A 25290-nucleotide genomic window follows, 5' to 3' on the forward strand; every position below is an offset into this window, starting at 1 on the left:
TTATTATTATTGCAATTCTGTTGCATTCTATTCCTTTCCCATTGCAGAAAACATTTCCTTTGCAAATGTTATATTATTTCAATGTTAATGTTCATGGCATTTCTAATATTTTGTTGCTTTAAATGGAAGAAAAAAGTGCATTCAGTATTTTCGCTGAATTTAATACACGTGTATAAGAAAAGAAGCTTTCTTCGCTGACAAATACTATTTTTATGCGAAGGTACAAAAGATGTTACATGTTGAAATTAGGCAATATCCATAAAATAATATTATTCAATTTAAAATACGCATCTCTGTTTCTCTGTTCCAAATCTATATTAGTCTAACTTCAAAAATAAATTTTACTTTTTCAAACTGATTATAAATACTGTGAATTTACCGTGTACTGTGTTAGCTGCTAACATAGTTTTTGCTCTTTCCAAAAAATCACCTGTCTCATGCTTTTGGAGATTGCATCTGCCGAGAATGGATACATAACGAACAATAATTAATTAATAATAAATAATAATAATAAATAATGAATTCACAATCACAACACTTTTAATATGAAGGGTTTTAAATTAAGAATACATCCATTAAAAATCTCTACACTTAATATTAATAGACATTTACGAAGTTAGCATGCGAAAAAATAATACTTTTTCTCTCAAGGGGAACAAATTACATTTTTAGTCCAAAGGGATTTGAATGCCGAAGGACTATTAGTTTCGTTTTGGCATTTTGCGTCGGACGGATAAATGTCGGTTCACTTTTCAAACTGTTGCCATAAAATGTTAGAGTCCTGCATTATATTTGAAGAAATTAAATAATGAAAATCTGCGTAAATGTATGTATATTTCTCACATTGTCATAAAATAACGGTACATAGAGTCATCGAATTTTGAATAACGTAATCCTCCAACGAATATGAGCATGTGGAAGACCAAATTTGAAATTTGAAATTTGTTTTATGATCGATTTCCTATCTTTTAAAACTTTGACGAATTTTTGATTAACAAACTCAAGGATTTCAAAGCGAGCAATGGCAACGTTGTGCAGAAAAAACATTTTTATCTCCAGCGCGTGAGTCTCTGTATCGGAAATTCTAAAGATATGCTCGTTTTAAAACTATTTTGCGATATTGCTGTTGCACTGGATCTTATGGTTTAAGTGCGAGGAACATGATATTTAATAAAGAAAGGTAACACACAAAATGTTAAAAAACGCCCCTTTGGACGTAATTTAAAATCTGAAACATTTCAGATTTTTTTTTATATTAATTTCACCTTACTACAGTGTTGTAAGTGTAATCTCATAGCAATAAAATTAAAGCGCACGTAATGATCTTTTCGGTACTGCTATCAAAATATAAACAAAGGTATGGAGTTATATCCTCGAGCCCAGGAAAAGTCAAGGCGTTTCTAAGCGCAGAGGAAATGACATCATCGGAAGCCATATCCAATCACGAGGAGGGATTTTTCCTATGTGCGTGGCGCGGTATAGAATGCTTATATGGTCTCGGTATAAGGACACATTAATGTCTTCTTCGGAATTCCAATCTAGTAAGACAGCCTTCTACCATTCTGAAAAGGATGATCACGCAATTTTAAATGATAATATCGTGTCGCGTTCCCATACTTCTGCTCGCTTATGATCAAGTATCTCTACTTGTGCTCCTGTATTAGTTTCCAGAGATTCAGCAAGTGATTGTCTGTGATTGCTATCTTGATCGCCCAAACTCGCAATTTCATGAACACATTTCCCTATATTGCTGTCACAATCACTGATATTCAGCATGTTTTATCTTTTTCTCCGTATAAAACTCTCATATGTTTGAAATAGCTAATTCCCTGCTCTGGTAGAACTATTCTACCAACACTGCCTTAAAAGCCTGAACTCAACTTAAAGTAAGTCATCTTTAAAGTTTGAGATCATAAATAGAACAAGGATTAAAGTTAAATGGGTTTATAACTTCGGTTAAAGCTAAACTTTTATCCCTTCTGTGGTGTAGTGTCATCTGTAAATGAACCTGTTTTTTTTTTATCCCTGTTTCGAAAAAGATCTGAATTCGTGACAGAAATTTTGGCGCAAAACGCGTCCTTCTACGAAAAATCGTTTAATTTTGTAATGAATATTTTAAATTCTAAAGACATTTAGTGTCTCTTGTTTTTTAAATCGCATTAATAGCATGCAGTGATTGCTTAGGTTTACATCCCTGTTGCCAGATGATTTTGATCTTCTTTAGATGAGAGCGTCTTATAGAAACATGCCTTTAGTTCATCCAGTACTGTTATTTGATTATGGTTCAGACATACTAGTCCTTTTCTGAGACAGTCACTTTAAGGAGGTGACATCTGTGAAGTATTCTACTGTAAATTAACTTTAATTAAATAAAAGAAATTATTGAAAAATTTAACGAAAACGTAAATTACTAAGAAGTAAGCTATTGTTGTTGTGGGTAATCTTCCTGATCTGAACATAGTCTCGATCAGGTCTAAACTTTCCTTGTGGCTAAGAAGGAGAAGATCCTTTGGGCCTTTTATACGTGACAGCTGGAGTCTGCTCAACTCCTTCCCAATCTTGATTTAGAAAACCCTAGGGAAATATGAAAGTGTATTGCTTTTAAATAACTCACATGATTAAATGAGCCTTGTTTTAATTTCAAAAAATAGTTATGGAAGCATCTATTTGCTAAATCACGGAGATTATAAATGAAAAACTTAACCTATAGAACAGTAATAAATGCCAAGTCATGTGTAGGATTGTTGCTGTTGTTACCAATCTCATTTGTCTGACAATGGTCAGCACAAGCCCAGATATTCGTCGTCGGCAAAAATCAAATGCGCCTGTCGCTGGCAAGAGCCTTGAGGACCATACAGCTGTCAGGCCAACCAAAGCTCACTTCCACTCCCAATTTTGAGAAAAATCGTTTCGGAGGGGGACAGGTCCGATGGTCTCACTACCCTCTTCTTTTGCACCAACCTCTCAAGAGGATTTTCGGCTTGCCACATATTTAGACAGCTGCCATGTTGCACAGACACTATACATTTACAAACATCCATGTTTTACCGAGATTGGAATCAGAGCCCTTCGATACGGTAGTCAGAGTCTTTAACCACTATCCAGGTTGTCGGCGTGTATATCATCGATGGCGTACTGTTGCTTAATATAACAGTTACAAGAAATGGCTAAATTAAACTGCATTTAAACTGTATAAAAATGTGGTCCATTGCAAAACTTTTATCTTCTTTTTAGTTCTAAGAGACTCACGTATAGTGCAGGCTATGAGGCTCATGTATCATGTATCGTCAATGACTCTCATTCTTAACTCGCCAAGGCTGATGTATGAAAGGTGACAAGTAACAATTAATCAGCCAGGATAGTTCTAGGCCTCTTCTATTCAAATACTTCAAATTTCTCTGAAGGATTGTTCCAAAGATTTTATACTCCGGATAAATCAACTCAGCCTCTGACTTAACCAGGTTGGCTAAGTCGACTAAGCTACGGAGAACTGGGTGTCCAGTCCATCTTATGATTAAGTTCAATAGTATTAGGTAAGAAGTTAGCACAATGTTATGCTCTCTGAAGTACATAACAATGGAATTTTCACATTGAGGATTATGCAAATTTGTGATCTGAGGATTACACAAAAAAATTGAGTCACTAAATAATAAAATTAATACTGTAAAAATACTTAAAGTTTCCTATGCGAAATTCCTGGATGCCTCTGATTCAAGGCTATCAAACTGCAGTCTCTGCATTTGGTTCCTTTTTTTAATTATGGATGATAGTGCCTAACTTCACCGGGCATTTAATTCGTAGGATTTCTTAAAAACCTCCGAACTGCACAAATAGATTAATTGGAAATCTTGCTCATCGATCTTCACACCTACGGATTTTTTGTGGGATTATGCAAGTGCGAAGAGACAACAGAATATGCTCATACAAAATATACGGCAGGACTTATCTTTCACGTAACTCTTTCTGTTGTTATTTAAGTAACTTATTATAAAAAATTGCTTATTTTGTAGGAACTTATTATTTATCTTTTATCTAACGAGTTATGTTATACTAAATACCTTTGTTATCATTCTCCTTCCGTTTTCCTAAGGGGATAGCATTTAAAGGGAAGTTTTAGATTGTTTAGTCAGAGCGCGTTCCTTCTGCTGAAGGCCAGGTAACTAGTTGCATTTCTCCTATTAGCAGTCTATCTTCGGCGTTGCTTTATTCTTGCCAAATAATGCTTATTACGCCCGTGTATCTTTGAGCCTTCTTGCGAGTTATTCTGCGTAGCCTTTCGCTAACTTAGTTTATTTTTAATTTAAATTCATATCGTTTGAGTTACGCAACAATTGTTGGCTGGTTTGTAAGCACAAGTGCATTCGCTTAAATTATTTTGAGTTTCGAATGAAAGGGTCTTTTACACACTTCTTAGGCTGGTAACACACATGCGTTTATTTCAGATGAACAAGTGTTTCAAACAATTTTTTTACCTGCTTTACTATTGAAAGAAAGACGCGCGATTTTTTCCTTTCTGTCGCATGAAAATTGAAAGATGTTTGTTTTAATAACCAGTCAGCCATCAGCATCGAACTTCATCATCAGCCATCATCAGCCATCATTTCTAATGGAAAACTAGTTTCTTCTTTAAAATAGTATCCCCAAAACGATCCGAGCTATCTGGCTGCTCCACATCATGAGACAAAGCAGAAAAGTTGTTCTAAATAGTTGTCCCTGAAAACGTTTTGTATGTGTGATACGACCTTAAAAGAGGTAAAAAACATTGTCTGAAACAGTTGTTCGTCTGAAATAATTGGATGTGTGATACCAGCCTTAAATCGCTTATACATCTATTCAAGGATTTGCTACAAATTGTACTTAGGTACAATCTGTACAATTTGTTTAAATAAAAAAAAGCATGATATCTTCCTAGTGCCATATAATCCTTCGTGAAAAGACTTTCTTAAGAAACATCATCTGATTATGTTACCACATGGAATAATCTATGAAACTGCCCATGCAGCTACCGTTTTTGGCAGACGTTTGGCTTCTAACAGAAAAGATTACTTGATTTTTGGAGTGAGAAACATTAGTAAGATGTCTTAATCGAACAATGATTCTGGTATTTTTCATTTGGATATGCTTATCACTTTACCACTCAAAGATACGCACGGAAAACTTCCATAATTAATTACAATTTCATAATCGACAGCAGATAAAAGAGATGCAAAGCACATTTTCAAGCTATAGAAAGATATACTGAGGAATGAATTTCTGCTATAACTCTTATTCAAAAAATTTGTAAAAAAATAATACTTCTCAACTAGCCAACTGCAAAAAAGACTCAAAAAAGAGTAATTCATTTTGTTGCGAAAATTTCCCGATTGCTTTTTTTAAAGTTATTTTCTAAATTATTTCTTTGGCTCTAAAAAACAGTATATCGACAAAACTTAAACAATTTTTCAAAAATTAAATTAATAGTAAATTCAAATTATTGTCAATAAAATGCTTCAAATTAAAATTCAAAATTTCTTTAAAATTAACCAATAGCTGTTTTAATGTTGAACATTCTTTCTTGAAAACAAATCTGAATTAATTTTTACCAAAAATTTCATTTAAATGATCGAAAGTAAAATATTGGCTTCATATTTTATGCAGTAATATTTCGAAGCATTCTACGTACATATTTGATTTAATTTTTACATGAATTATATTTCACTTATTTTTTACGTATATACGTTCTTTCACATAAATGTTAAAAATCTATGTATAAAATTTAGAAATCATTGCTTGAAAGGTTAAACAATGCAAATATTTACACAATAAATATGAGCTCTATTTAAGCAATGACCGAATATACCGACATCTAAATAATTACCGGAAATCGAAAGCATTTCATGAGATTGAACAAGCATGTATTTTCGGTTCTATGTCATATGCACAATTTTCGATAGTATCAATTTCCACTTTTGGAAATTTAGCTTTCGTTTTCTCTGAAATATATATAATAGAATTAATATATTGGCGTAATAATACTGGCATTCAATCGCTATTGTGTATCAATTTATCTGAAGCTCAAGTACTGCAGTGACGCAGATTCTTGTTTTTGATATGATGCTGAGAATATGGTTAAAAATTTTCATAACATCCAAAATAATGAAAATTTACCAAATAACCAGATACCTAAAAAGAGCGGGAAGATGTTTTTCTGGAATGAATAAAACAGACACAAGCCAAGCATTTTGAAAAGCAGAAAAATATAAATTTACATTGTAAAACAGAAAACTATCGAAATCCGTTTTCATCATCTTGAATCAATGAATGATTTCTGAAATGCTTTAAAAGTCGATGTTCGTTATGTAGTTATTTAAAATTCGAAGGAATTAAACGCTTCTTTCAAGCCATTACATTCGACTTTTGCATGCTGGCAAACAAGAAATATGATTGATCACTAATAAAAGAAATTATTTTATGGAAAACATAAAAACTACTGAAAATATTTTTTTAGAAAAATTAGCATTAAATTTAATATTATATCTTTAGCACTTTTTTAGTGTTAATCATTGTAGTTCAACTTATCAGTCCTTAATTTGTTAAGAAATACCTCATGTTTAAAATTTCAAAACTGGCAATTAATATACTTGCTTAAAAACGGTAGCAGGATTTTGCGATATATCAAATAACGTAGCAAAAAAGTAAGTTTCACGCTTGCATTTCTTATTTTTATTCTTTCTCCATTAATTAATTATTAATTACAAAAAATTAACTAACCAAGTCAGTACGAAATTTGATGACTTACACCTTTTTTATCAAAAAAAAAAAAAAAAAAAAAAAAAAAAAAAAAGCATGATAGCAAAGAAAAATATTTTTATGAATTATTTAAATCCATAACGCTTTTTTACGAATTATTTAATCAGGCATTTAATTTTTGATATTAAAACTCTAGAACATTTCTCTTTAGAACTGTAATTCTTTTTAACTGTAATTCTTTTAAACTGTTCTTTAGAACTGTAATTTTCAATGTAAAAGAAATGTATTGCATTTTTAATTTGAGTCATAATTACATTTGTTTTCTTCTCACTAGAGAAAATGAAAGAAGAAAATGACTTTAAATAAGAATGCTATAATAGCTTTTTCGTTTGTATTGTGATAGCTAATTTATAATTAATCAGTCTTTAAGATTCGTCTTTTTTATTTTAACTAAACATATATATTACGAATTCATGATATTAAAATAAAATTTTTCTCTATTTTAAATTTTTCTTTCGATCCATGATTATCTTTACATGACGTATCTTAAATACCGTAACACATAATCATTTGCAGTATTGATTCTCTCTTTCTCTTTAAATTCTAAAGTCATTTTCCAGTCAGAGAGAGACAAATTCAAGCATCAAATTTAGATGTCATCTCAGATATTTCGTAGGAATTATTACTGAAAATCAGAAAAGCACGTAATAATATGCAGCTGAAGAACATGTGTATTATTTTATCATTTAGTTTCTCGAATGTTTAATTCTACAAAACTGAAAGTGTTTTCTTCAAAATGTCCTTTAATTATATGATTGTTGTATTAATTAGAAGTGTATTTGTGAAGTATGGTTTACTTATTTTTTTAAAAAATGCAACAAAAAGTGGTAAGTCGTTAAAAACTAATTGTTTTATCTCTAGAAGCATCATTTAGAAATGCAATAAAAATATCCCGGGAAAGCATATTTTTTATAAAGGGTTGGTATTCGTTCATGCATAAAAAATATGATGCAAACCTTGATTTATATCCGAAGAATAGCTCTTCCCATGTGAATAGGAAAAACAAATATCAGTTCTGTCAGCTGTCAAGGTATGAAAACATAATTGAGTGCTCAAACGCCTCACAGAATTTGGAGCTGTCTTTCCTGCCGCGCTGCCACACCGTTAAACAAAACAAGCTTATCGAATAAAAGCCGTGTCCTGCTCCGTGAAGAACACAAAGCTCTTTTAGAAGCAGACGATAACTCGTTGCGCGACGAAGAGTAGGGATGAAAATACTCTCGACGGCAGAGACAGAGAGCCCGAAACGATCACGTGACCTCGAAGCAGCGTTCGCTATTGGTTTCTTGGCTTCACTTTGATCACAACCGAAAGACTTGTTTTCTTGATGAATTTTTTATTCCCTCTCATGCATTTTTTAAATGGGTTACCTAGATTTCGGTTCTACGAACGCAGAAGCATTTCTCTGTTCTGCGTCAGTCACGTTACCTGAAAACTACTAAATTGGAGTTTTGCGCACGGCACCTAGACTTCTTTTATATAACCTCCGTCTCGGTAATATTTGCCCAGGAATGAATAATAGTAATCCATGCTTTTGTGGCTAAAGTGAAGAACATCCATATTTATAACTACGTTTCGTCTGCATGTTATGAATTTTGTATTTATAACCAGAAGAATGTTATTAAAGATAAAAGAGAGATCACAAAATGTATTTGTGAAATACGTGAAGTGGGGTTTTTTTAAAGTAAATTCTGATAAACACTGTATATAGCCATCAAAAATGACTTTTCGTCTATAATCCTCATGAAACTTCTGATGTCGATAAAAGCTTATTTTACATCCAATTTACGTCATACAAATTTTGTGTATGATATAGTGGCTGCAAATTGTATACTCGAACTTTTGCCATGCTTTGTATTTTTGTTTTTAAAAGTGAAAGAGAACATAATATCTTGAATTTCGTAACCGTGTTTTAATAAAAGTAATTATTTTTTCTTTTAAAATGTCGTGTAGAATTATATTAAACTGATAAAACAATTTAAAGGATGCAAAACTAAATATATAACCCAGTTATTTTTATTGTACCTGACACATAAGTAATGCTATACAATTTTAATTTACCTGTTTTTGTACACATTAGTACTAAGCACGAAAAATGCATCGGTGAGAGATGTTGAAAAGAGAAGAAGAATGAGCAAAAATATTAAGAATCGTTTCCTAGGTCAACGCATTTCAAAAAAATCTGATGTGTACACCACATGACTTCCTTGAACAGAATATTAAATTATACGCATTTTTTTCCTGCATTTCATTTAAACTTATTGGATTGAATTAAATCTACTTCGTCGACAGCGCATAAACCACAGTAGAATAAATGCATTCTTTAAAATTCACTCTAGTATTTGTTTACCGTAGTGACACTCTGGCGCGAGATTCACTTAACAGTATTATATTTCGTTCATATTATAACTCATAATGCACAAAATTTATATCATTTAAAGAATAGAATTATTAAATCGTTGCCACATGTTCTATTCAAATAATATAATAAAGCTAGAATGATGTATAAAAGAAATTAAGCAAAGAAAACAAAAATGAAACAGTTTTTCACGGACGATTGAGTATTTCTCATTCAATTAGTTCAGTTCTCACTTCGCGAGAAGGGAAAAATACATAAAAACTCAAAATATCTATATTAAAAATTACGAAGTAAATCTTAAACACTTATTTCTTCGAAAAAATTCCAGAAAGAATTAAGCATGATTTAATTGACAATAATAAATGAATGCGTTATCTTTGTTGTTGCGAAGCTAAGTTTCTATAGACTGGCAACAAATCCACTAGTCTCCTGTTTCAAATGTAAACATCAATGGCCGCCATTAAAACCAGGCTTAGCGGCAATTAAACAACTTTAAAATTGTTGATAATTCTAAACATATTGCACACAGATTTACTAAAGGCATAAAATCCTTAACCGGAAGATAAAAACAACATAATTCAATCATTTTTAAAGCAAAAAATTTACAATTTACAAAATATATGAGTAAAGAAACTGAGATCACTGAGCCGGGTAACAGAGTGGATATATATATAAATATATTTATATACGTTTGGTGCGGCCGATTGCAACCAAAATACGAGGTGCACATCTACATGTTATAGCAGTCGTATATACAAAATTTCAACGTTCTGAGGCTACTCATTTTTGAGTAATGCGAGATACGTACGTACGCACGTACGTACATACGTTCGTACAGACGCCACGAAAAATTCTCTTCAGAATTAATTTTAAAGCAGTTTTATAATTTTTTTGAAGGAAAAGAGTATTTTATTCTGTCCTTACGTACAGATATCACGCAAAAACATCGTTAAATTGCATTCGATAGCGGTCAAGATGGATATTTTCGCTGAAATATGCTGCCTGTAACTTTTCGCGATTACAATACTTCCTTTTTACTTCGTACAAGGAAGTAAAAAGGAGCATAGAAAACTAATGTACAGCCACATAAACGTTTTGTAATTTTATTTTTTGGGAACATTCAGATATCGAATGCATTACAAATAATACCATATACCCATTAGAGTGCGTTTATGACAGTGCAATCAACATCCTATTTACAGGTATAAATTCGAGGACTATATCCCTGATTAAATCCAAATCACTGTTAAAAATAGTTAAATAAGCACAGGAAAGGGAAATAACCAATATAACCAATATAACCAATGTAAACCAAAAATTGCTATTCACAATTTATCTGAACTTTCAAGCAGTTTAATTTGCAGAGCTATTTCATTTGGTTACATAAATTGATCATTATATAAAATTAAATCAAAAAATAATTAAGTTCAGTATTCAAAATAACGTTGTAGATAATGGGAAAATAAATATATTCGAACAAGTTCCGAAACAGAATTTAAGGCAACTTATGATCTAGGAGATTAATTATTCTAAAATTTACCTCCCGAGAGGGATAAATTTCAGGGCAAGTTTATCGTCCGAGGGATGGGTGCTTACAGTCTTATGAATGTCATAGGTGCGGCCATGCAGCAGCATGTTTCAAACCAGAATATTGATTGAAATGTAACAGAAGCCACAAAACATAGTCATAAAATTTCAGAAAATTGATAAATTTATTTGTACATTATGTTTAAGACAGCATCTTTCCGATTTAAAGGGATAATGTAAGAAATATTTTAGTAATAGGTATGTAATATTTTTTTTTTTTTTTAAGAATTTGTAGATGTCAGGAAACTGGCGAAATCCGCAGTGCCTCCGACGGGATTCGAACTCCGGGCATCCCGAATACTCATCGAGGGCGTTCCCAGTTACACCACGATGGCATGAGGAAAGAGGGAGAATATACCTTATAAATGTTCTAATAAATGGCGAAAACAAACTTAATTCATAAAGTTTGAAAACTTAATTTATAAAGGTTGAATTTCTTTTGACTAAATTCCAACACCATTCGCCCAAAGAAGAGCTATAATAATATTTGTTTATTTCTATTGACAACGCAAACGTAAGTGTACAAAAGTACCAGCAAACAACAAAAGGTACACATAAAAGTGACTGTAGTTATTGCCTCAAAAGCTTACAGGGAAGACAGCCATGAAATTGAGATGCTCTGCTAAGCAGTCATGTCCAGTTAGGAGCCGGAACTGGAGAACAGCTTCCCACCGTGGACTCCTGGAGATTGCTGAGAAATCTTCAGTTCTCCAATGCTGTATTATATGTTTTATTTGCAATTTATATTTTTTCCATTATTTTCTTGATATAAAGCCCGATAGAATGGAACAATAATGTCGAAAATATAGTAATTTTTAGCGCAATTAAATTCAATTCCAGTATTTTAGTTATTAAAGAATTTTGAAACTTTACGAAAACTTCAGAAGTTTGAAAGAATTTTCGGTTTGGATTGTAATCAATCCAAACCGATGATTTTTTCAAACTAATTCCCAATCCAAAGACCTGAAAATATAGAACTTTAAGCTTCAAGCTTTGCTGCTTGTGGCGTGAAAATGTTATTGGAATTTAAATCAAAAATTCGCCTTATGAACATTAATGTGATTGCAGAATCAAATCCAGCATATTCAGATGCTAAGAAATTATCCTTACATACAAAACATCAAAACATCTTTATTAAAAATACTCCAAATATCTTCATTGAAAATTCTAAAAAGCAGGAAAGCCTAAACAACAAGTATAATTAAAAACAGTTAAAAAGCAACATTTGCGATTAAAATTAGAGTTCTTAAAGAAAAACAAGCAAATAGGCCAACTTGCAGGAAAAAAAAAAAAAAAAAAAATCTGAAATGTTTCAGATTTTAAATTACGTCCAAAGGGGCGTTTTTTAACATTTTGTGTGTTACCTTTCTTTATTAAATATCATGTTCCTCGCACTTAAACCATAAGATCCAGTGCAACAGCAATATCGCAAAATAGTTTTAAAACGAGCATATCTTTAGAATTTCCGATACAGAGACTCACGCGCTGGAGATAAAAATGTTTTTTCTGCACAACGTTGCCATTGCTCGCTTTGAAATCCTTGAGTTTGTTAATCAAAAATTCGTCAAAGTTTTAAAAAATAGGAAATCGATCATAAAACAAATTTCAAATTTCAAATTTGGTCTTCCACATGCTCATATTCGTTGGAGGATTACGTTATTCAAACTTCGATGACTCTATGTACCGTTGTTTTATCACAATACGAGAAATATACATACATTTATGCAGATTTTTCATTATTTAATTTCTTCAAATATAATGCATTTTGTGGTAACAGTTAACATTTTGTGGCAACAGTTTGAAAAGTGAACCGACGTTTATGAGTCCGACGCAAAATCGCAAAACGAAAACAATAGTCCTTCAGGGACAAATCCCTTTGGACTAATAAATAAAAATAAAAATCAGTGCGCAAAATTTGAAGTTTACTTCTGGTCCCATTGAGCCAAAGAGACTATTAGTTCACCAACCGATTTGATTTACTATCCTGCTACGAATTTAAAATGTAAATAAATAGTCGCCAAGCTAAGCCTAGCGCCATTTACATTTTTAAAATGTTGATGATCCTATAACTATTGCATGCTGATTAATTAAAGGCGTAAGAACAACATAAATCAATCACTTTTAAAGCAAAATATGCAAAATTTATCTACATATAAGAATTAAGAAAACACAGCTTACGGAGTCGCACAAGAGAATGCGTGTCTATATATATATTAATATACACGTTTGGCAAGGTCAATTGCAAAAAAACGGGGGAGGTGTACAACTACATGTTATAGCAGTCTCTTATACAAGATTTCAATAACTTTCAACGGCTAATAGTTTTTGAGTTAATGTATCTTGCATAACATACATATGTACAGAATGTCATGAAAAAAAGTCCCTTCTGAATCCAATTTAAATCTATTTTGCAATCATTTTTGGAAAAAGGAATCCTTTATTTTGTCCGAACATACAGATGCCACGGAAAAAAAAATCATTCAAATTGATTCCAGAGCGGTCAAAATGGATATTTACACTGAAATATGATACCCGAAATGTTTCTCGATTACAATATTTCCTTTACTTCGTACAAGGAAGTAAAAAGAAATAACTACGTATAATGATTGCTATGTATCTAATTTCTAAATATACATTTTTTGCGTAAGCGTTTTTGAATATGACTGCTATTAAGCATCTCAGTTTAACGTTTTAAATAAATATAGAGATTTAATGTTATAGTAAAATTTATGAACCGGATATTCTTCACCAAACCTCTAAACCTGAGTTGCTCCAAAACGTACAGAACACACTTTATTTGTTTTTTAATTAAATCGACACGTAATCATAATGAAAGTAAATAATTTACATGCTTTCTAATATTCATCTGTGTAATATGTATATTATATAATGTATTAGATAATGGATTCCACAATATTTCTGACATTCTATAAACAATTTTAAAGTATTCTGAATTTTAGTTTGTTACAAAATGTCTACAAAAGCAATCTTTATCTACGCCATTGTTTTTTTTCTTTTTTTACTTATTCTTCGAAGTACACCGACAATTTATGTAACTTACAATGTACATTCAGGTACAATGTCCACGAATGACATCGCCATTTTGACGTGAACAAGTCGAATACCCAAGTTTCCTGCATTACATTTAAGTTACTATGACAACCACATAAGTGAAATCTTCTGATTATCTATCATACATGGTAAGCCAAAAAAAAAAAAAAAAAATTAGAAAAATGCTACCTGAATTTTTATAACACATTTGCACGTTTCCTCTGTAAGGATACACAGAAATATATATTTTTGGTGCATTGTCTACCTCGCAACGTTTATGTGTGAAGAATGTAGTACTAATTTTTATCTCGCAGATATTTTATCTTAAATCATTCTGTGAAAAAGAAACGATTCTTGCATTGTCAGACATCCAAAGTATTTTGAAACTATAAATGTAGCATAAATTATATGAAACTGTAAATTATTTATTAATTTTCGAATTCAGAATCTTTTCAGTTTGATCTAAAACATGTGACGTTCTTCAGAAACTTCTAAACTAAAAATTTCTTAATAATTCACTAAATAAACTTTTGATGATCGAATATTTTAAAAATACACACTAATTGGAAATAAATATTCAGAGTTTTTAAACTTGCCATAAATAAATAAGATCAATATACAGCGATGTAAGTCGTTTAGATGTGTTGATATAAGTTAACTGCAATTTGGTGTGTTTACTTTTGAAAATTGCATTTACTGTTGCTTTTATCTTATTTGTTCATACACATAATTGAAAATTGCATTTACTGTTGCTTTTATCTTATTTGTTCATACACATAATTGAAAATTGCATTTACTGTTGCTTTTATCTTATTTGTTCATACACATAAAATGAACTTATAAGGTATTTATTTATTTTATATACAGCGATGTAAATCGTTTAGATGTGTTGATATAAGTTAACTGCAATTTGGTGTGTTTACTTTAGAAAATTGCATTTACTGTTGCTTTTATCTTATTTGTTCATACACATAATTGAAAATTGCATTTACTGTTGCTTTTATCTTATTTGTTCATACACATAAAATGAACTTATAAGGTATTTATTTATTTTATATACAGCGATGTAAATCGTTTAGATGTGTTGATATAAGTTAACTGCAATTTGGTGTGTTTACTTTTGAAAATTGCATTTACTGTTGCTTTTATCTTATTTGTTCATACACATAATTGAAAATTGCATTTACTGTTGCTTTTATCTTATTTGTTCATACACATAATTGAAAATTGCATTTACTGTTGCTTTTATCTTATTTGTTCATACACATAAAATGAACTTATAAGGTATTTTCTCCAACCTTTCCTCATGTCTTTGTGTGTAACTGGCTACACGTTCGACCCGTTTTCGGGAGGGCGTATCCATGGGAAAACCAGGAAAATGTCCATGCGACCAGCCCGTTCATTGGGACTCGAATTCCGAATAGAACTACCAGTGTTCAGCGGCTTTTACCGCTCGTCCGCTGGCGGGCCTATCGCAGAAGACGAGCTGATTTTGTATTCAGTTATACTTAATTTTCTGTGCTGGTAAATATTCTCTTGTAGTTTTCTTCAACTGAAAAAAATGTGTCCTATTATACAATTTTTCATACTGTTACGAAAATGTAAATCATTTTCCATTCGAAAATTGTTTATTTTTGTAAAGCATTTCACGTCATTCTCTTTGATGTATATCAAATTTTTATTTTGACTTGTAGAACACCAGGGTGTGAATCGCGGAACCTTGTGTTCCACGGAACACTATTTAGGAACCACTGATATAACAAAATGGCTCTACAAACTCCTACTGTTATTTTATTTGTTCATAAATTAAAATTTCTGGGAAGAAAGATTCTGCACATAAATACGTAATAAATGGCAACGTGAATATCTTTCATTAATTATGATATCACGATATCAACTGCAAATGTTCGTGAAAATTACTGGTTGGATGCCCTGTGGATATATTATAAATTAAAATATTTTAAATTAAATGAATTAGATATATTTTTTAAAATGTAAATTATTACGATGCATAGTTATTGCTTTTATATCGCTTAATCTGATAAGCAGTTAAATAGGGATTAAATGATTAAATATGAAAATTAAATTAAAGATCACATGCAGTATCGAATGCCAGTAATCTGATGAAAACTGGCTGTCTGCGAGACCTTTTAATGATAAATTAAAGATGTTGCACTTTACGTAATTTAAAAGCAATTTATTAAGTAACACTATTTTAGCATTTATCAAGTGACATGGACGATAAATGTTTACTAATGAAAATGAACGTAGTGATCTAAAATATGATAAAAATTTTCTAGCGATATGTTTCTAACGTTAAAACTAACCACATGAAAGCATTCAGTTAGAATAAAATGCATTTGCTTTTGGCATTTTTTTGCTCAAACAGCGCTACATTTTTTTAGCTCCTTATTTTTTGCTGATTGAACGTATTTGAGTTACTTTATCACAAGGCATTAAAAAGTCTCTATTAATTTAAAGATTTTTTTATTTCTCTGTCGTCTCAACTTCTTTGCTTTCTTTTTTATTATATTATTATTAGAAATGGTAAAGATGACTTTAAAAAAGTCATCTTTACCATTTCTTTCTTAATATTTAAGATTTTCATATTTTTTATGCGTAATATGTGTAAGTCTCTGTAGTAATCAGAAACTTAAATACATAATTTAATTGAGAGATATACGAGTCGGTAAAAAATCATGATACAAATTACTTTTAAAATTAATCTCGAACTGCCCCCAGCTGGGCAGACATTTTAACGGAAGTTTAAAATCCAAACACATTACTTTCTTGGGTGTATCATTTAAATATGAAAATACGTTACAAGTTAATAAAAGTTGTAAACTGTGTCTGAGTTTACTGAAACGTTTTTCATTAAACCAGACTTGTAAAAAATGTCTATCCTAGATTTATCAACCTATACATAGTTCCCTGTGAAGAACTGCATCAAAATGATTGCAACACTATCAAACTTTAATCTTTGCCAAGTAAGTAATCTATACTTCAGCAAGTACTTTCTTGATAAATCGTATAATAATATTTATAAAATTATTAAGCTCAAAACTACTTCTTAGAATAATTTTCTTAGAAAAATGTTTGCATATAACAAAAAAAAAAAAAAAAAAAAATGTGTATATATCAAACTATTTTTTAGCTTCTTTCAGCTTTTACCTGGGCTATACGTTTAAAAAAACTAGTGTTCCTTCTTGATCAAATTGAAACATATTCAAAGTTCATTGCCAAAAACGTTTTTTCCTACATTCCTCAGCAATTCCTTTCTACATCTTTCTCTGTCAATGTTTTAAATTAGATTAATAGACTAATTTTTAGCCGAAATGTCTAGTAATTTCCTTTTGGCATTTTGCGTTGAAACCTTTAAATGTCAGTTTTACTTTTCAAACTTTTGCCACCAAATATTATCGCTCTGTCTTATATTTAAAGAAACTAAATAATGAAGAGTCTGCATAAATGTATGTATGTTTCTCTCATTGTGATAAAACAACGGACATCCAATTTTGAATAACGTAATCCTTCACCAAATATGGGCATCGGAAAGCCCTAACTTGGAATTTGTTTTATTTCTGATTTCATATTTTGTAAAACCTTTAACGAATTTTTGATTAACAAACTCAGGGATTTCAAAGCGAGCAATGGCAACGTTGTACAGAAAAAATATTTTTATCTCCAGCGCGTGAGACTGTGTATCGGAAATTCTAAAGATATGCTCCTTTTAAATTATTTTGCGATACTGCCGTTGAATTGAGTTTTATAAATGTTGTGAAATTAACACACACAGGAGAAAAAAGAGAAAAGAATAAAAAGTATAAAATAAACAACGCACTTATGAAATTCATTAAATGAAACAATTAACGGTGCTACTTTGGTAGACGGTTGCACGGAGATTTGGCAATTTACTTTGTCGAATTGTTGGCGCGGTTTTAACAATCGTCAGCCATCTTGAAAAACGCTGTTTTTACGTATTTTGCCCATATGTATTCGAAACTTTAAAAAAATTAAATATTTTTAAAACTAATGGATTAATTTTTTGTTGAAAACGTTGTTTTTTAAGATGGCAGGTAAATGTAAATAAATACATTTACAACGAGTATAAAATACTAAAGTAAGGTTAAATTATTACTTTTATATAGCAATGAAATAGAATAAAAACACTGTTATAAAAACATTGCGCCAACGTTTAATTGGATTAAAATATTACTTAAATTGAATATCGAATTAAAAACATCATACCAAACGTTTAAAAGAATTAAAATATTACTTAAGTTCAAATGGTTTAAAATAGAATTTATAGGATATAATTATTTAACATTAAAACATATGCTGCAATAAATATCTCGGCAATTTTTGAAAACAGTCTATTAATTTTTTAATAAAAATTAAAGTATGCAATTATAAAGTAAAAGAAAAATATTTACTTACATTTTTTTGAGTATTTAACCTGTCATAAATTGAGAAGTGCAAAAAAAATCGGAATCATAATTTAGATATCAATGAAAAAATTTGAAAAAATTTGTAAAATAATTTGAAAAATGTAATCTAAGGAATTCGAAGAGATGAATAATAAAATTTTTAAATTGGCGCGGTAATGCACAAATATTCAGTAACCAATCAGAGAGCTGATTACATCACGAAAAGAATTAAAATTAATTTAAATAATCATACATAATAAAATCATTTTTAAAATAATTTAAAATTAAATTCTATTTTAATATTTAAGAGCCATTAATAATGTTTAAAACATTAGACTAAATTTATAGATATTAAAACAAATTAATTTTAAGGTAATGTGACGTCAATCATTACATCATCCGCAACATAAAATTATATAAAATATAATAAACAATAAAATTTTTATTTCAAACAAAAATGCAAAATGAAATTGATTTTTTAATATTTAGAAGCATAAATAATATTTAAAACACGGAATTTATCCTAAATAAAATGACAACAAAGCATCGGTTACCATAAATAACTTGTCTAGCAATGGGTTTACCATATGTCGTATCGCTCGCCAAAAAAAAAATCGCCAAACTCCGTGCAACCGTCTACCAAAGTAGCACCCAATTAACTGTAAAACATCTAATAAAATGATTTTAACAGACTTATTATCAATATTCATCTTTTTTATTTTAGATTATTTATAAATTTTGGTATATTTTGAAATCGCCTAATAGTGCCCAAAGTCTTAATAGACATTAAGCAAATTATCGTTAAGCCTAAAATAACAACTGAGCCTTGTGTAGGGTTAAAAGATCCTTTGATTTAAAACTAAGAAAAGCAGAAGACAATATTGGTTCTTGCAAGCTCAGCTAGCACTCATGGCGAGATAACTTGAAGTAACGCTCAAATCTAAAATTAAAACTCAAGCAAGCTAATAGCCGAAGGCTAATTGGCACAACTTAACCAGCGTGGAGATTCGGTATGGGGTATTCAGTATATAATGCAAGGGCAAAGTCCACAATTCTCATTTGCGATAGCAACCTGGTAACGTGCCCTCGAGAAGCAGAAAGCACTCTGTCTTACAATCAAACATTACTATAAATACTCGTGAACTAATTTGCATTGTAGCAGGGAAACAGAAGAAAGACGTGACAGTAAAGATACAGAACATAAAATAACTGGTTTATTAACATAAAGCAACCTTATATATTGCAAAGCATAATATTTTACGTATATATAAGGTATACATAATGAGGCAATTTGAAACCGAAACTGATACTAGATAAAAATAATGAAATACTGCAGTAAATTACCTTGCTGTCTTAAAAGTAAGTTCCCTTCGAATCATTGTATTGCATAACCATGAATTGCATAAAATGATCCCTAGCCACCAGTTCATAAAATGTTGTTTAAAACCCTCGTTACATGTTTCTGGATGATGGACACACCAGATCCTCTTTTAAGGAAATGCTTTTATTTTGGAAAATAGAAAATATTCTCGAGGGGCAAGTAAGAAATTTGTAATGAAATGTGAACATATATTTTGGACCAAAATTTTCAAGTACTGAACCTTGTACAAAAGGTATTTTCGTATCTCCAAAGCCAGCTGTCCAGAGTCCAGTATGTCAGAGTCCTCAACCAAAGCATCCTGGAAATATAGCCTTAGTATGCTTTGCCATAATCAAATAATCCCTTCTGCTCAATCCAATGGCTTCCTACCATGATGTTGACACGTCAGAGTATCAAATTTTAAATGAATATTTTGTGCTTTGTGTACCGAGAATGAATTCTTTACTCCCAGTTGCTTCACTATCATAGAAGATAAGCAATATTTTGAGTTAAATTTTTGGCTAATTAATTCCGGGAAACGTCTGCCGATTTTCTTTCAGTACTTTCTTAGATTTACAATTAAGATTTGCATTTTAGAATCACATGAGAATGTAGCCTATTCAGGAAATTCGGTATTATTTCAAAGACTGAAATATGCGTTTCGACCTTAATACCGCAAGGAATATTCAGTCTAATTTACTGGACACTTTAAAACAGCTACCTTAAGATATGACAGCTACAGAGGATAGAAAAGGAAACTAAAATATTTGCTGCGTATAGCACTCCAGATGTCAAACCTTATGCATTATCTGTTGATAATCTAAATGATTATGAAGTTGATCAATAAGAGTGAAAAGTAAATTGTTTAAATTATCAGTAGTACTGCACGTAATGTTTTTTAACTGTTCGAATAAGCAGATCATAATAAAACACGAATACTTATGTTGGGTCAACAGTTCTCAGATAATGAGACTTTTGAATTATAAACATAAGTGAGAAATATCAAATTTCAGAAAAGGATAATTTATTGGTGCTTCTCTGGCTAGTAGTGGGTGGCTTTTAGTGTACAGAAGAGCTACGGTATCCAAGATCATGCTGCAATATCTAACTTCACAGCACCAAGTTAAGATCTTCGTTTAATAAAAATACTTTATCAATGCAACTAAATGTTATCTGAAAAAATATTAGAGCGTTAAAAAGAACTCTGTCCAAGAAGGTAGAAACTCACCATCCCCCTGAACTCTTCCATTTCTATAAAAAATACCTGTTAAGTTCTTCACATTTTTATCATTCACAGTCAAGCAACTAAAGCAACGTATTTGAGAGCCAGCTTCCGTGCTAAATGCCAGTTTCAGAGATGTCAAAAGTACAAAACTTGGACAATATTCAGTGAAAATGTTTATGTTCCTCAATTAAACCACATTTCACTGTATTATGCAGTTCTGAGAACATTTATGTATGGAGAAATTCTTGGAAAGCCTATGGTTCGAACTATCTCGTAGCCAAAATGGAATATCTAAGCAGATTGTCGAGGCCGCAGTATCATGTAAGTCTCTAGAAATGCTGACTGCTCAGAGTTTGACTTGCTTTGGTAGAATGGTGTCCGCCGATAACATCGCGGCAAAAACATCGCGGACGAAAACGTCGCGGAGAAAACAACGCAAGGCGAAAACGTCGTGCTACAAAACATCGTGGGAGAAAACATCGCAAAGAGAAAACATTGCAGTTCTAAAACATCGTGGTACAAAACATCGTCGTCGAAAATAAAGCGGTCCAAAAACTTCGCAGTTTAAAAACATCGTCGTCGAAAATATCGTGGTAAAAAATAAAGTATCTACAAATCATCGCATGACGATAACATCGCAGACATGCTTTTTTCAGGCTTTAATAACTGTAAATGGATATTCCCATAATGATTTGTGAGCGCAAAATGTAAAGAAGGATAATTTTTACTTTCATATTTTTTATTAAATATTAAATTTTTGCTGAGAAAATAAGAAGAAAACTTAAGCATAGAAAATTAATGCAACTTATAGCACTTAATAGAATTTTAAATCGACGTAGTTAACTAACAAAGATGATTAATAAATAATTTTTTATAAAGATTTTACAGGTAATTTTTCATAAAAAGTATAATCTATTAAGTTGCATTTAATTTTCTATGCTTAAGTTTCCTTCTTATTTTTTCAGCAAAAATTTATTAGTTAATAAAAAAATGTGAAAATAAAAATTATCCTTCCTTACATCACTTGCGCTCACAAATCATTATGGGAATATCCATTTACAGTTATTAAAGCCTGAAAAAGGCATGTCTGCGATGTTATCGTCATGCGATGATTTGTAGATACTTTATTTTTTACCACGATATTTTCGACGGCGATGTTTTTAAACTGCGAAGTTTTTGAACCGCTTTATTTTCTACGACGATGTTTTGTACCACGTTTCAGAACTGCGATGTTTTCTCTTTGCGATGTTTTCTCCCACGATGTTTTGTAGCACGACGTTTTCGCCTTGCGTTGTTTTCTCCGCGACGTTTTCGTCCGCGATGTTTTTGCCGCGATGTTTTCGGCTGTAACCGGTAGAATAAACTAATACCACAGCCTAACAGACATTATTTGCGAATTATTTCTGTGTCTGAAATAAGTACAGAGACATGAAAAAGTTTAAAACAAACTCTTTATTTAGTAGTACTTTAAATATAAATGTACTTCTAGTGCTCACATGATCGACTATCACTTGTGGTGATGACCAGTAGACCAGTAGACCAGTAGTCTTTCACTGCGTAATTTATTTTAAATCTGAGTTGGATCAGAACTTCTCATTGGCGTAGCAATTTAAATGGCGGTAGCTGTAACGCAAAGGCGAATAAATACAATTTTGTCGTAACTGGCAAAACTAAGTAATGTGTCCTTGAAGGTAGAAACACGCTCTGTCTTGATATCCTCAGATTAAATCATGTCTCACTCATTTTACATTTCTAGAGAGGAAGCAAAGAAGTTATAGTAAAGGCTGAAATTATAAGCAACAGAATTGTAATTTAAATTACAATTCTTAAAATCGTAATACTGCTGTTCAGAATCATCGATGCATCGTTTAGGTGCATCGATGCATCCTATGCATCGTATGCATCATCGATGCATCATATTTCCGTCTAATTGTTCAGGTCTAACAGTGACCGAGAGGATCAGATTACGGAGCACTGGTAGTTCGACCCTGGCTGATATCCAGGTGGAGGAGCTTGTTGTGTGAGGCTTTTTGTGATTTCTCTCAAGCAAATGTGAACATCAGCCATTTTCCTTTCGAAAATGCACGAAAGCATATTTTCTGTAATGCTGACAGTTCTAGTATGCATTGTCATAATCAAATAATGCACGCAATTTGATCCACCTCATTATTTAAAAATCGTGTCACAAAGAGGTGTCTTGGATGAAGATAAGAAAGAACCATATCACAGGTATAATTTTCTGATAAAGTAGTTTGAAAAACTTGAAAGTTAGCTAGAGTATCCTTCATGTTCTTCACAGCCTTCTAATCTCATTATCGAACCAACCTGTAGCCGAACGGTAATGTAGCTAAACACTGGTAGTGCGGTCCGGGGTTCGAATCCCTGCGAACGGGCTGGCTGCCTGGGCAATTTCGTGGATTTCCCCCTGTGTAGCGTATGTACGAGTAAGTTTTCCTTAGAAAGTCTTCCACGAAGGTATCTCATCCGCTTAGGTAGGTAGCCCTCGTGCGTTTTGCCGGATTTAAATAAACCAAACCTTTTCTTCTTTGAAACCAAACCAAACGTTTTGCTTGCCTGAAATATGTTTTAGAGAGCAAAGTTGAGAAGCATGCACTTCCTTCATCATCGCAAAGTGAAATAACGGTGGAAACCCAAAGGGGCCTCAGCCCAGAAGGGCTATTAGTCTCAAAACGGGATTTTACGTTGAATCACTATAAAAATATGAATAACTTTTCATATTGTTGCCACCAACTATTATATTTAAGGAAATTAAATAATGAAGTATTTGAATGAATGTATGCGTGTTTTCCGCATTGTGAAAAAAAAAAACAACAGTACTTAGAGCCATCAAACTTTGAATAACGTAATCCTTCACCCGAATATGAACACCTGGAAGCCCGAATTTTTAATTCCGAATTTGGTTAATTGTGTATTTCATATTTTGTAAACCTTTAACGAACTTTTGATTACCAAAATGATTTCAAAGCGAGCAATGTCAACACTACTGGAAAATAAAGTTTTATCTCCAGCGCACGAGACGTGTCAGGAATTCTAAAGATATACTGTTTTTAAATATTTTATTGTGTACTTCACATTTTGTAAAACTTTAACGAATTTTTGATTAAAAAAATCAACTATTTCAAAACGAGCAAATGGCAACACTGTAGGGAATAAAACATTTTTATCTCCAGCGCGCGAGACTGGCTATCGGAAATTCCTAAGATAGGCTGTTTTGAAATATTTTTAGTCCTAATGCTTTCGAAATGTGCATGTAAATTAAAACATATTCCCCTTTGGGCGTAATATAAAATCCGAAAGCTTTCAGGTTTTTTTATTTTTTAATTCTTTTAATGCCTCATTTTTTTTATTTTAATATCATGCAAGTGTCCGGAATATACCGTGTGCAATATTACAGGTAGCTGTCTAGCCAATTAAAAAAAAAAAAAAAAACTTTACTGGGCTGTCTTGCTGGGCAGTCCAGTTTTAGACAAACATCAGGAAATCAAATGTAAATGAATAATTTGTAAATGAAAATGAGTAATGTATTTATTGTAAATGAGTAATCGGTGCCGAGTCTTTCTTGACATTTGATTAAGTACTTGTCGACCGGGAACGCTGTCATATACGTATTTATCGAAAACATTTATGCTATAGCAGTTGTACACTAAACCAATAAATATTCATAAAAAATTAATACACTGCAAAACTGGAATCTATTAACATAGTTAAGTTAAATATCTTATGTTTGAAGCATAATGTTTTCTAATGTATGCTATGCTTGTTTAGCATATATATATGTCTTATAATATGTTTTTCAGTTGAGGATTAAAACGAACTTTTAAATGCTCCGTAAATTTAGTAGCAGTGATACTGCTTTTCAATTTCCTATTAATAATGAGCGAATCAATTTACACATTTTTATCATTTTGAAATAATTCGTTAAACTAGATTTCTCATAAGGATAGATCCAATTCGTTATTTATTTTATAGGATCATAAAAGCTATAAAATCTGCTGTCATTTTTAGTATATTCGACCTTAACTTCCATTCCACGGATTCAAAACGATCTCATAAAACTCAATTCCATAAATTTTTATTTCATGGTGTGAATTGGAGGGGGGAAAATGTTAAATGAGCAGAAATGAATAAAGGTTTTCGGAGCAAGAGGGAGAAGAAATATACAAACTGAATAAAAGTCCTATTTTTCTCTCCTCGTGTCAGATAATTTCTTCAGGTGTTTAGACAACTTCGAAAAAGTTGACTTCATGTGAAGTAGATGCAGCAAAGATACTTGAAAAAATAGATGAAATAGAAAATATTTTCGAAGTCGCTATTAAACACTGTAATTCGCTTGACAGATTTTTTATCATCTCTTCCAGTGGCTTATAACGTAGATTACTCAATAAGACGTTTCTTAAAGGTATATTTTTTTGAGGAGCTAACGCAAAAGAAAGTTAAAAATTTACGCTTACCAATGAGCGTTTTGATTTCA

General features: G+C 31.5%; 2 protein-coding genes across 2 annotated transcripts in view; one reads left to right on the forward strand and one right to left on the reverse strand.

Moving 5' to 3' along the window:
* Positions 1-7977, reverse strand: part of LOC118183954 (heparan sulfate glucosamine 3-O-sulfotransferase 1-like) — a 522588-nt gene extending 514611 nt beyond the window's left edge. Inside the window, exon 1 of the mRNA XM_085824266.1 lies at positions 7746-7977. The gene's annotated coding sequence lies outside the window, so the exon portion shown is untranslated. The remainder of the gene's footprint in view (positions 1-7745) is intronic.
* Positions 1-25290, forward strand: part of LOC146995520 (general transcription factor II-I repeat domain-containing protein 2-like) — a 140115-nt gene that overhangs the window by 73650 nt on the left and 41175 nt on the right. The gene's annotated exons all lie outside the window — the stretch shown is intronic.

The sequence above is a fragment of the Stegodyphus dumicola genome, chromosome 9 (assembly GCF_044657685.1).
Source record: "Stegodyphus dumicola isolate Sdum_Otavi_A_Nest chromosome 9, ASM4465768v1".
Classification (NCBI taxonomy): Eukaryota; Metazoa; Arthropoda; class Arachnida; order Araneae; family Eresidae; genus Stegodyphus; species Stegodyphus dumicola.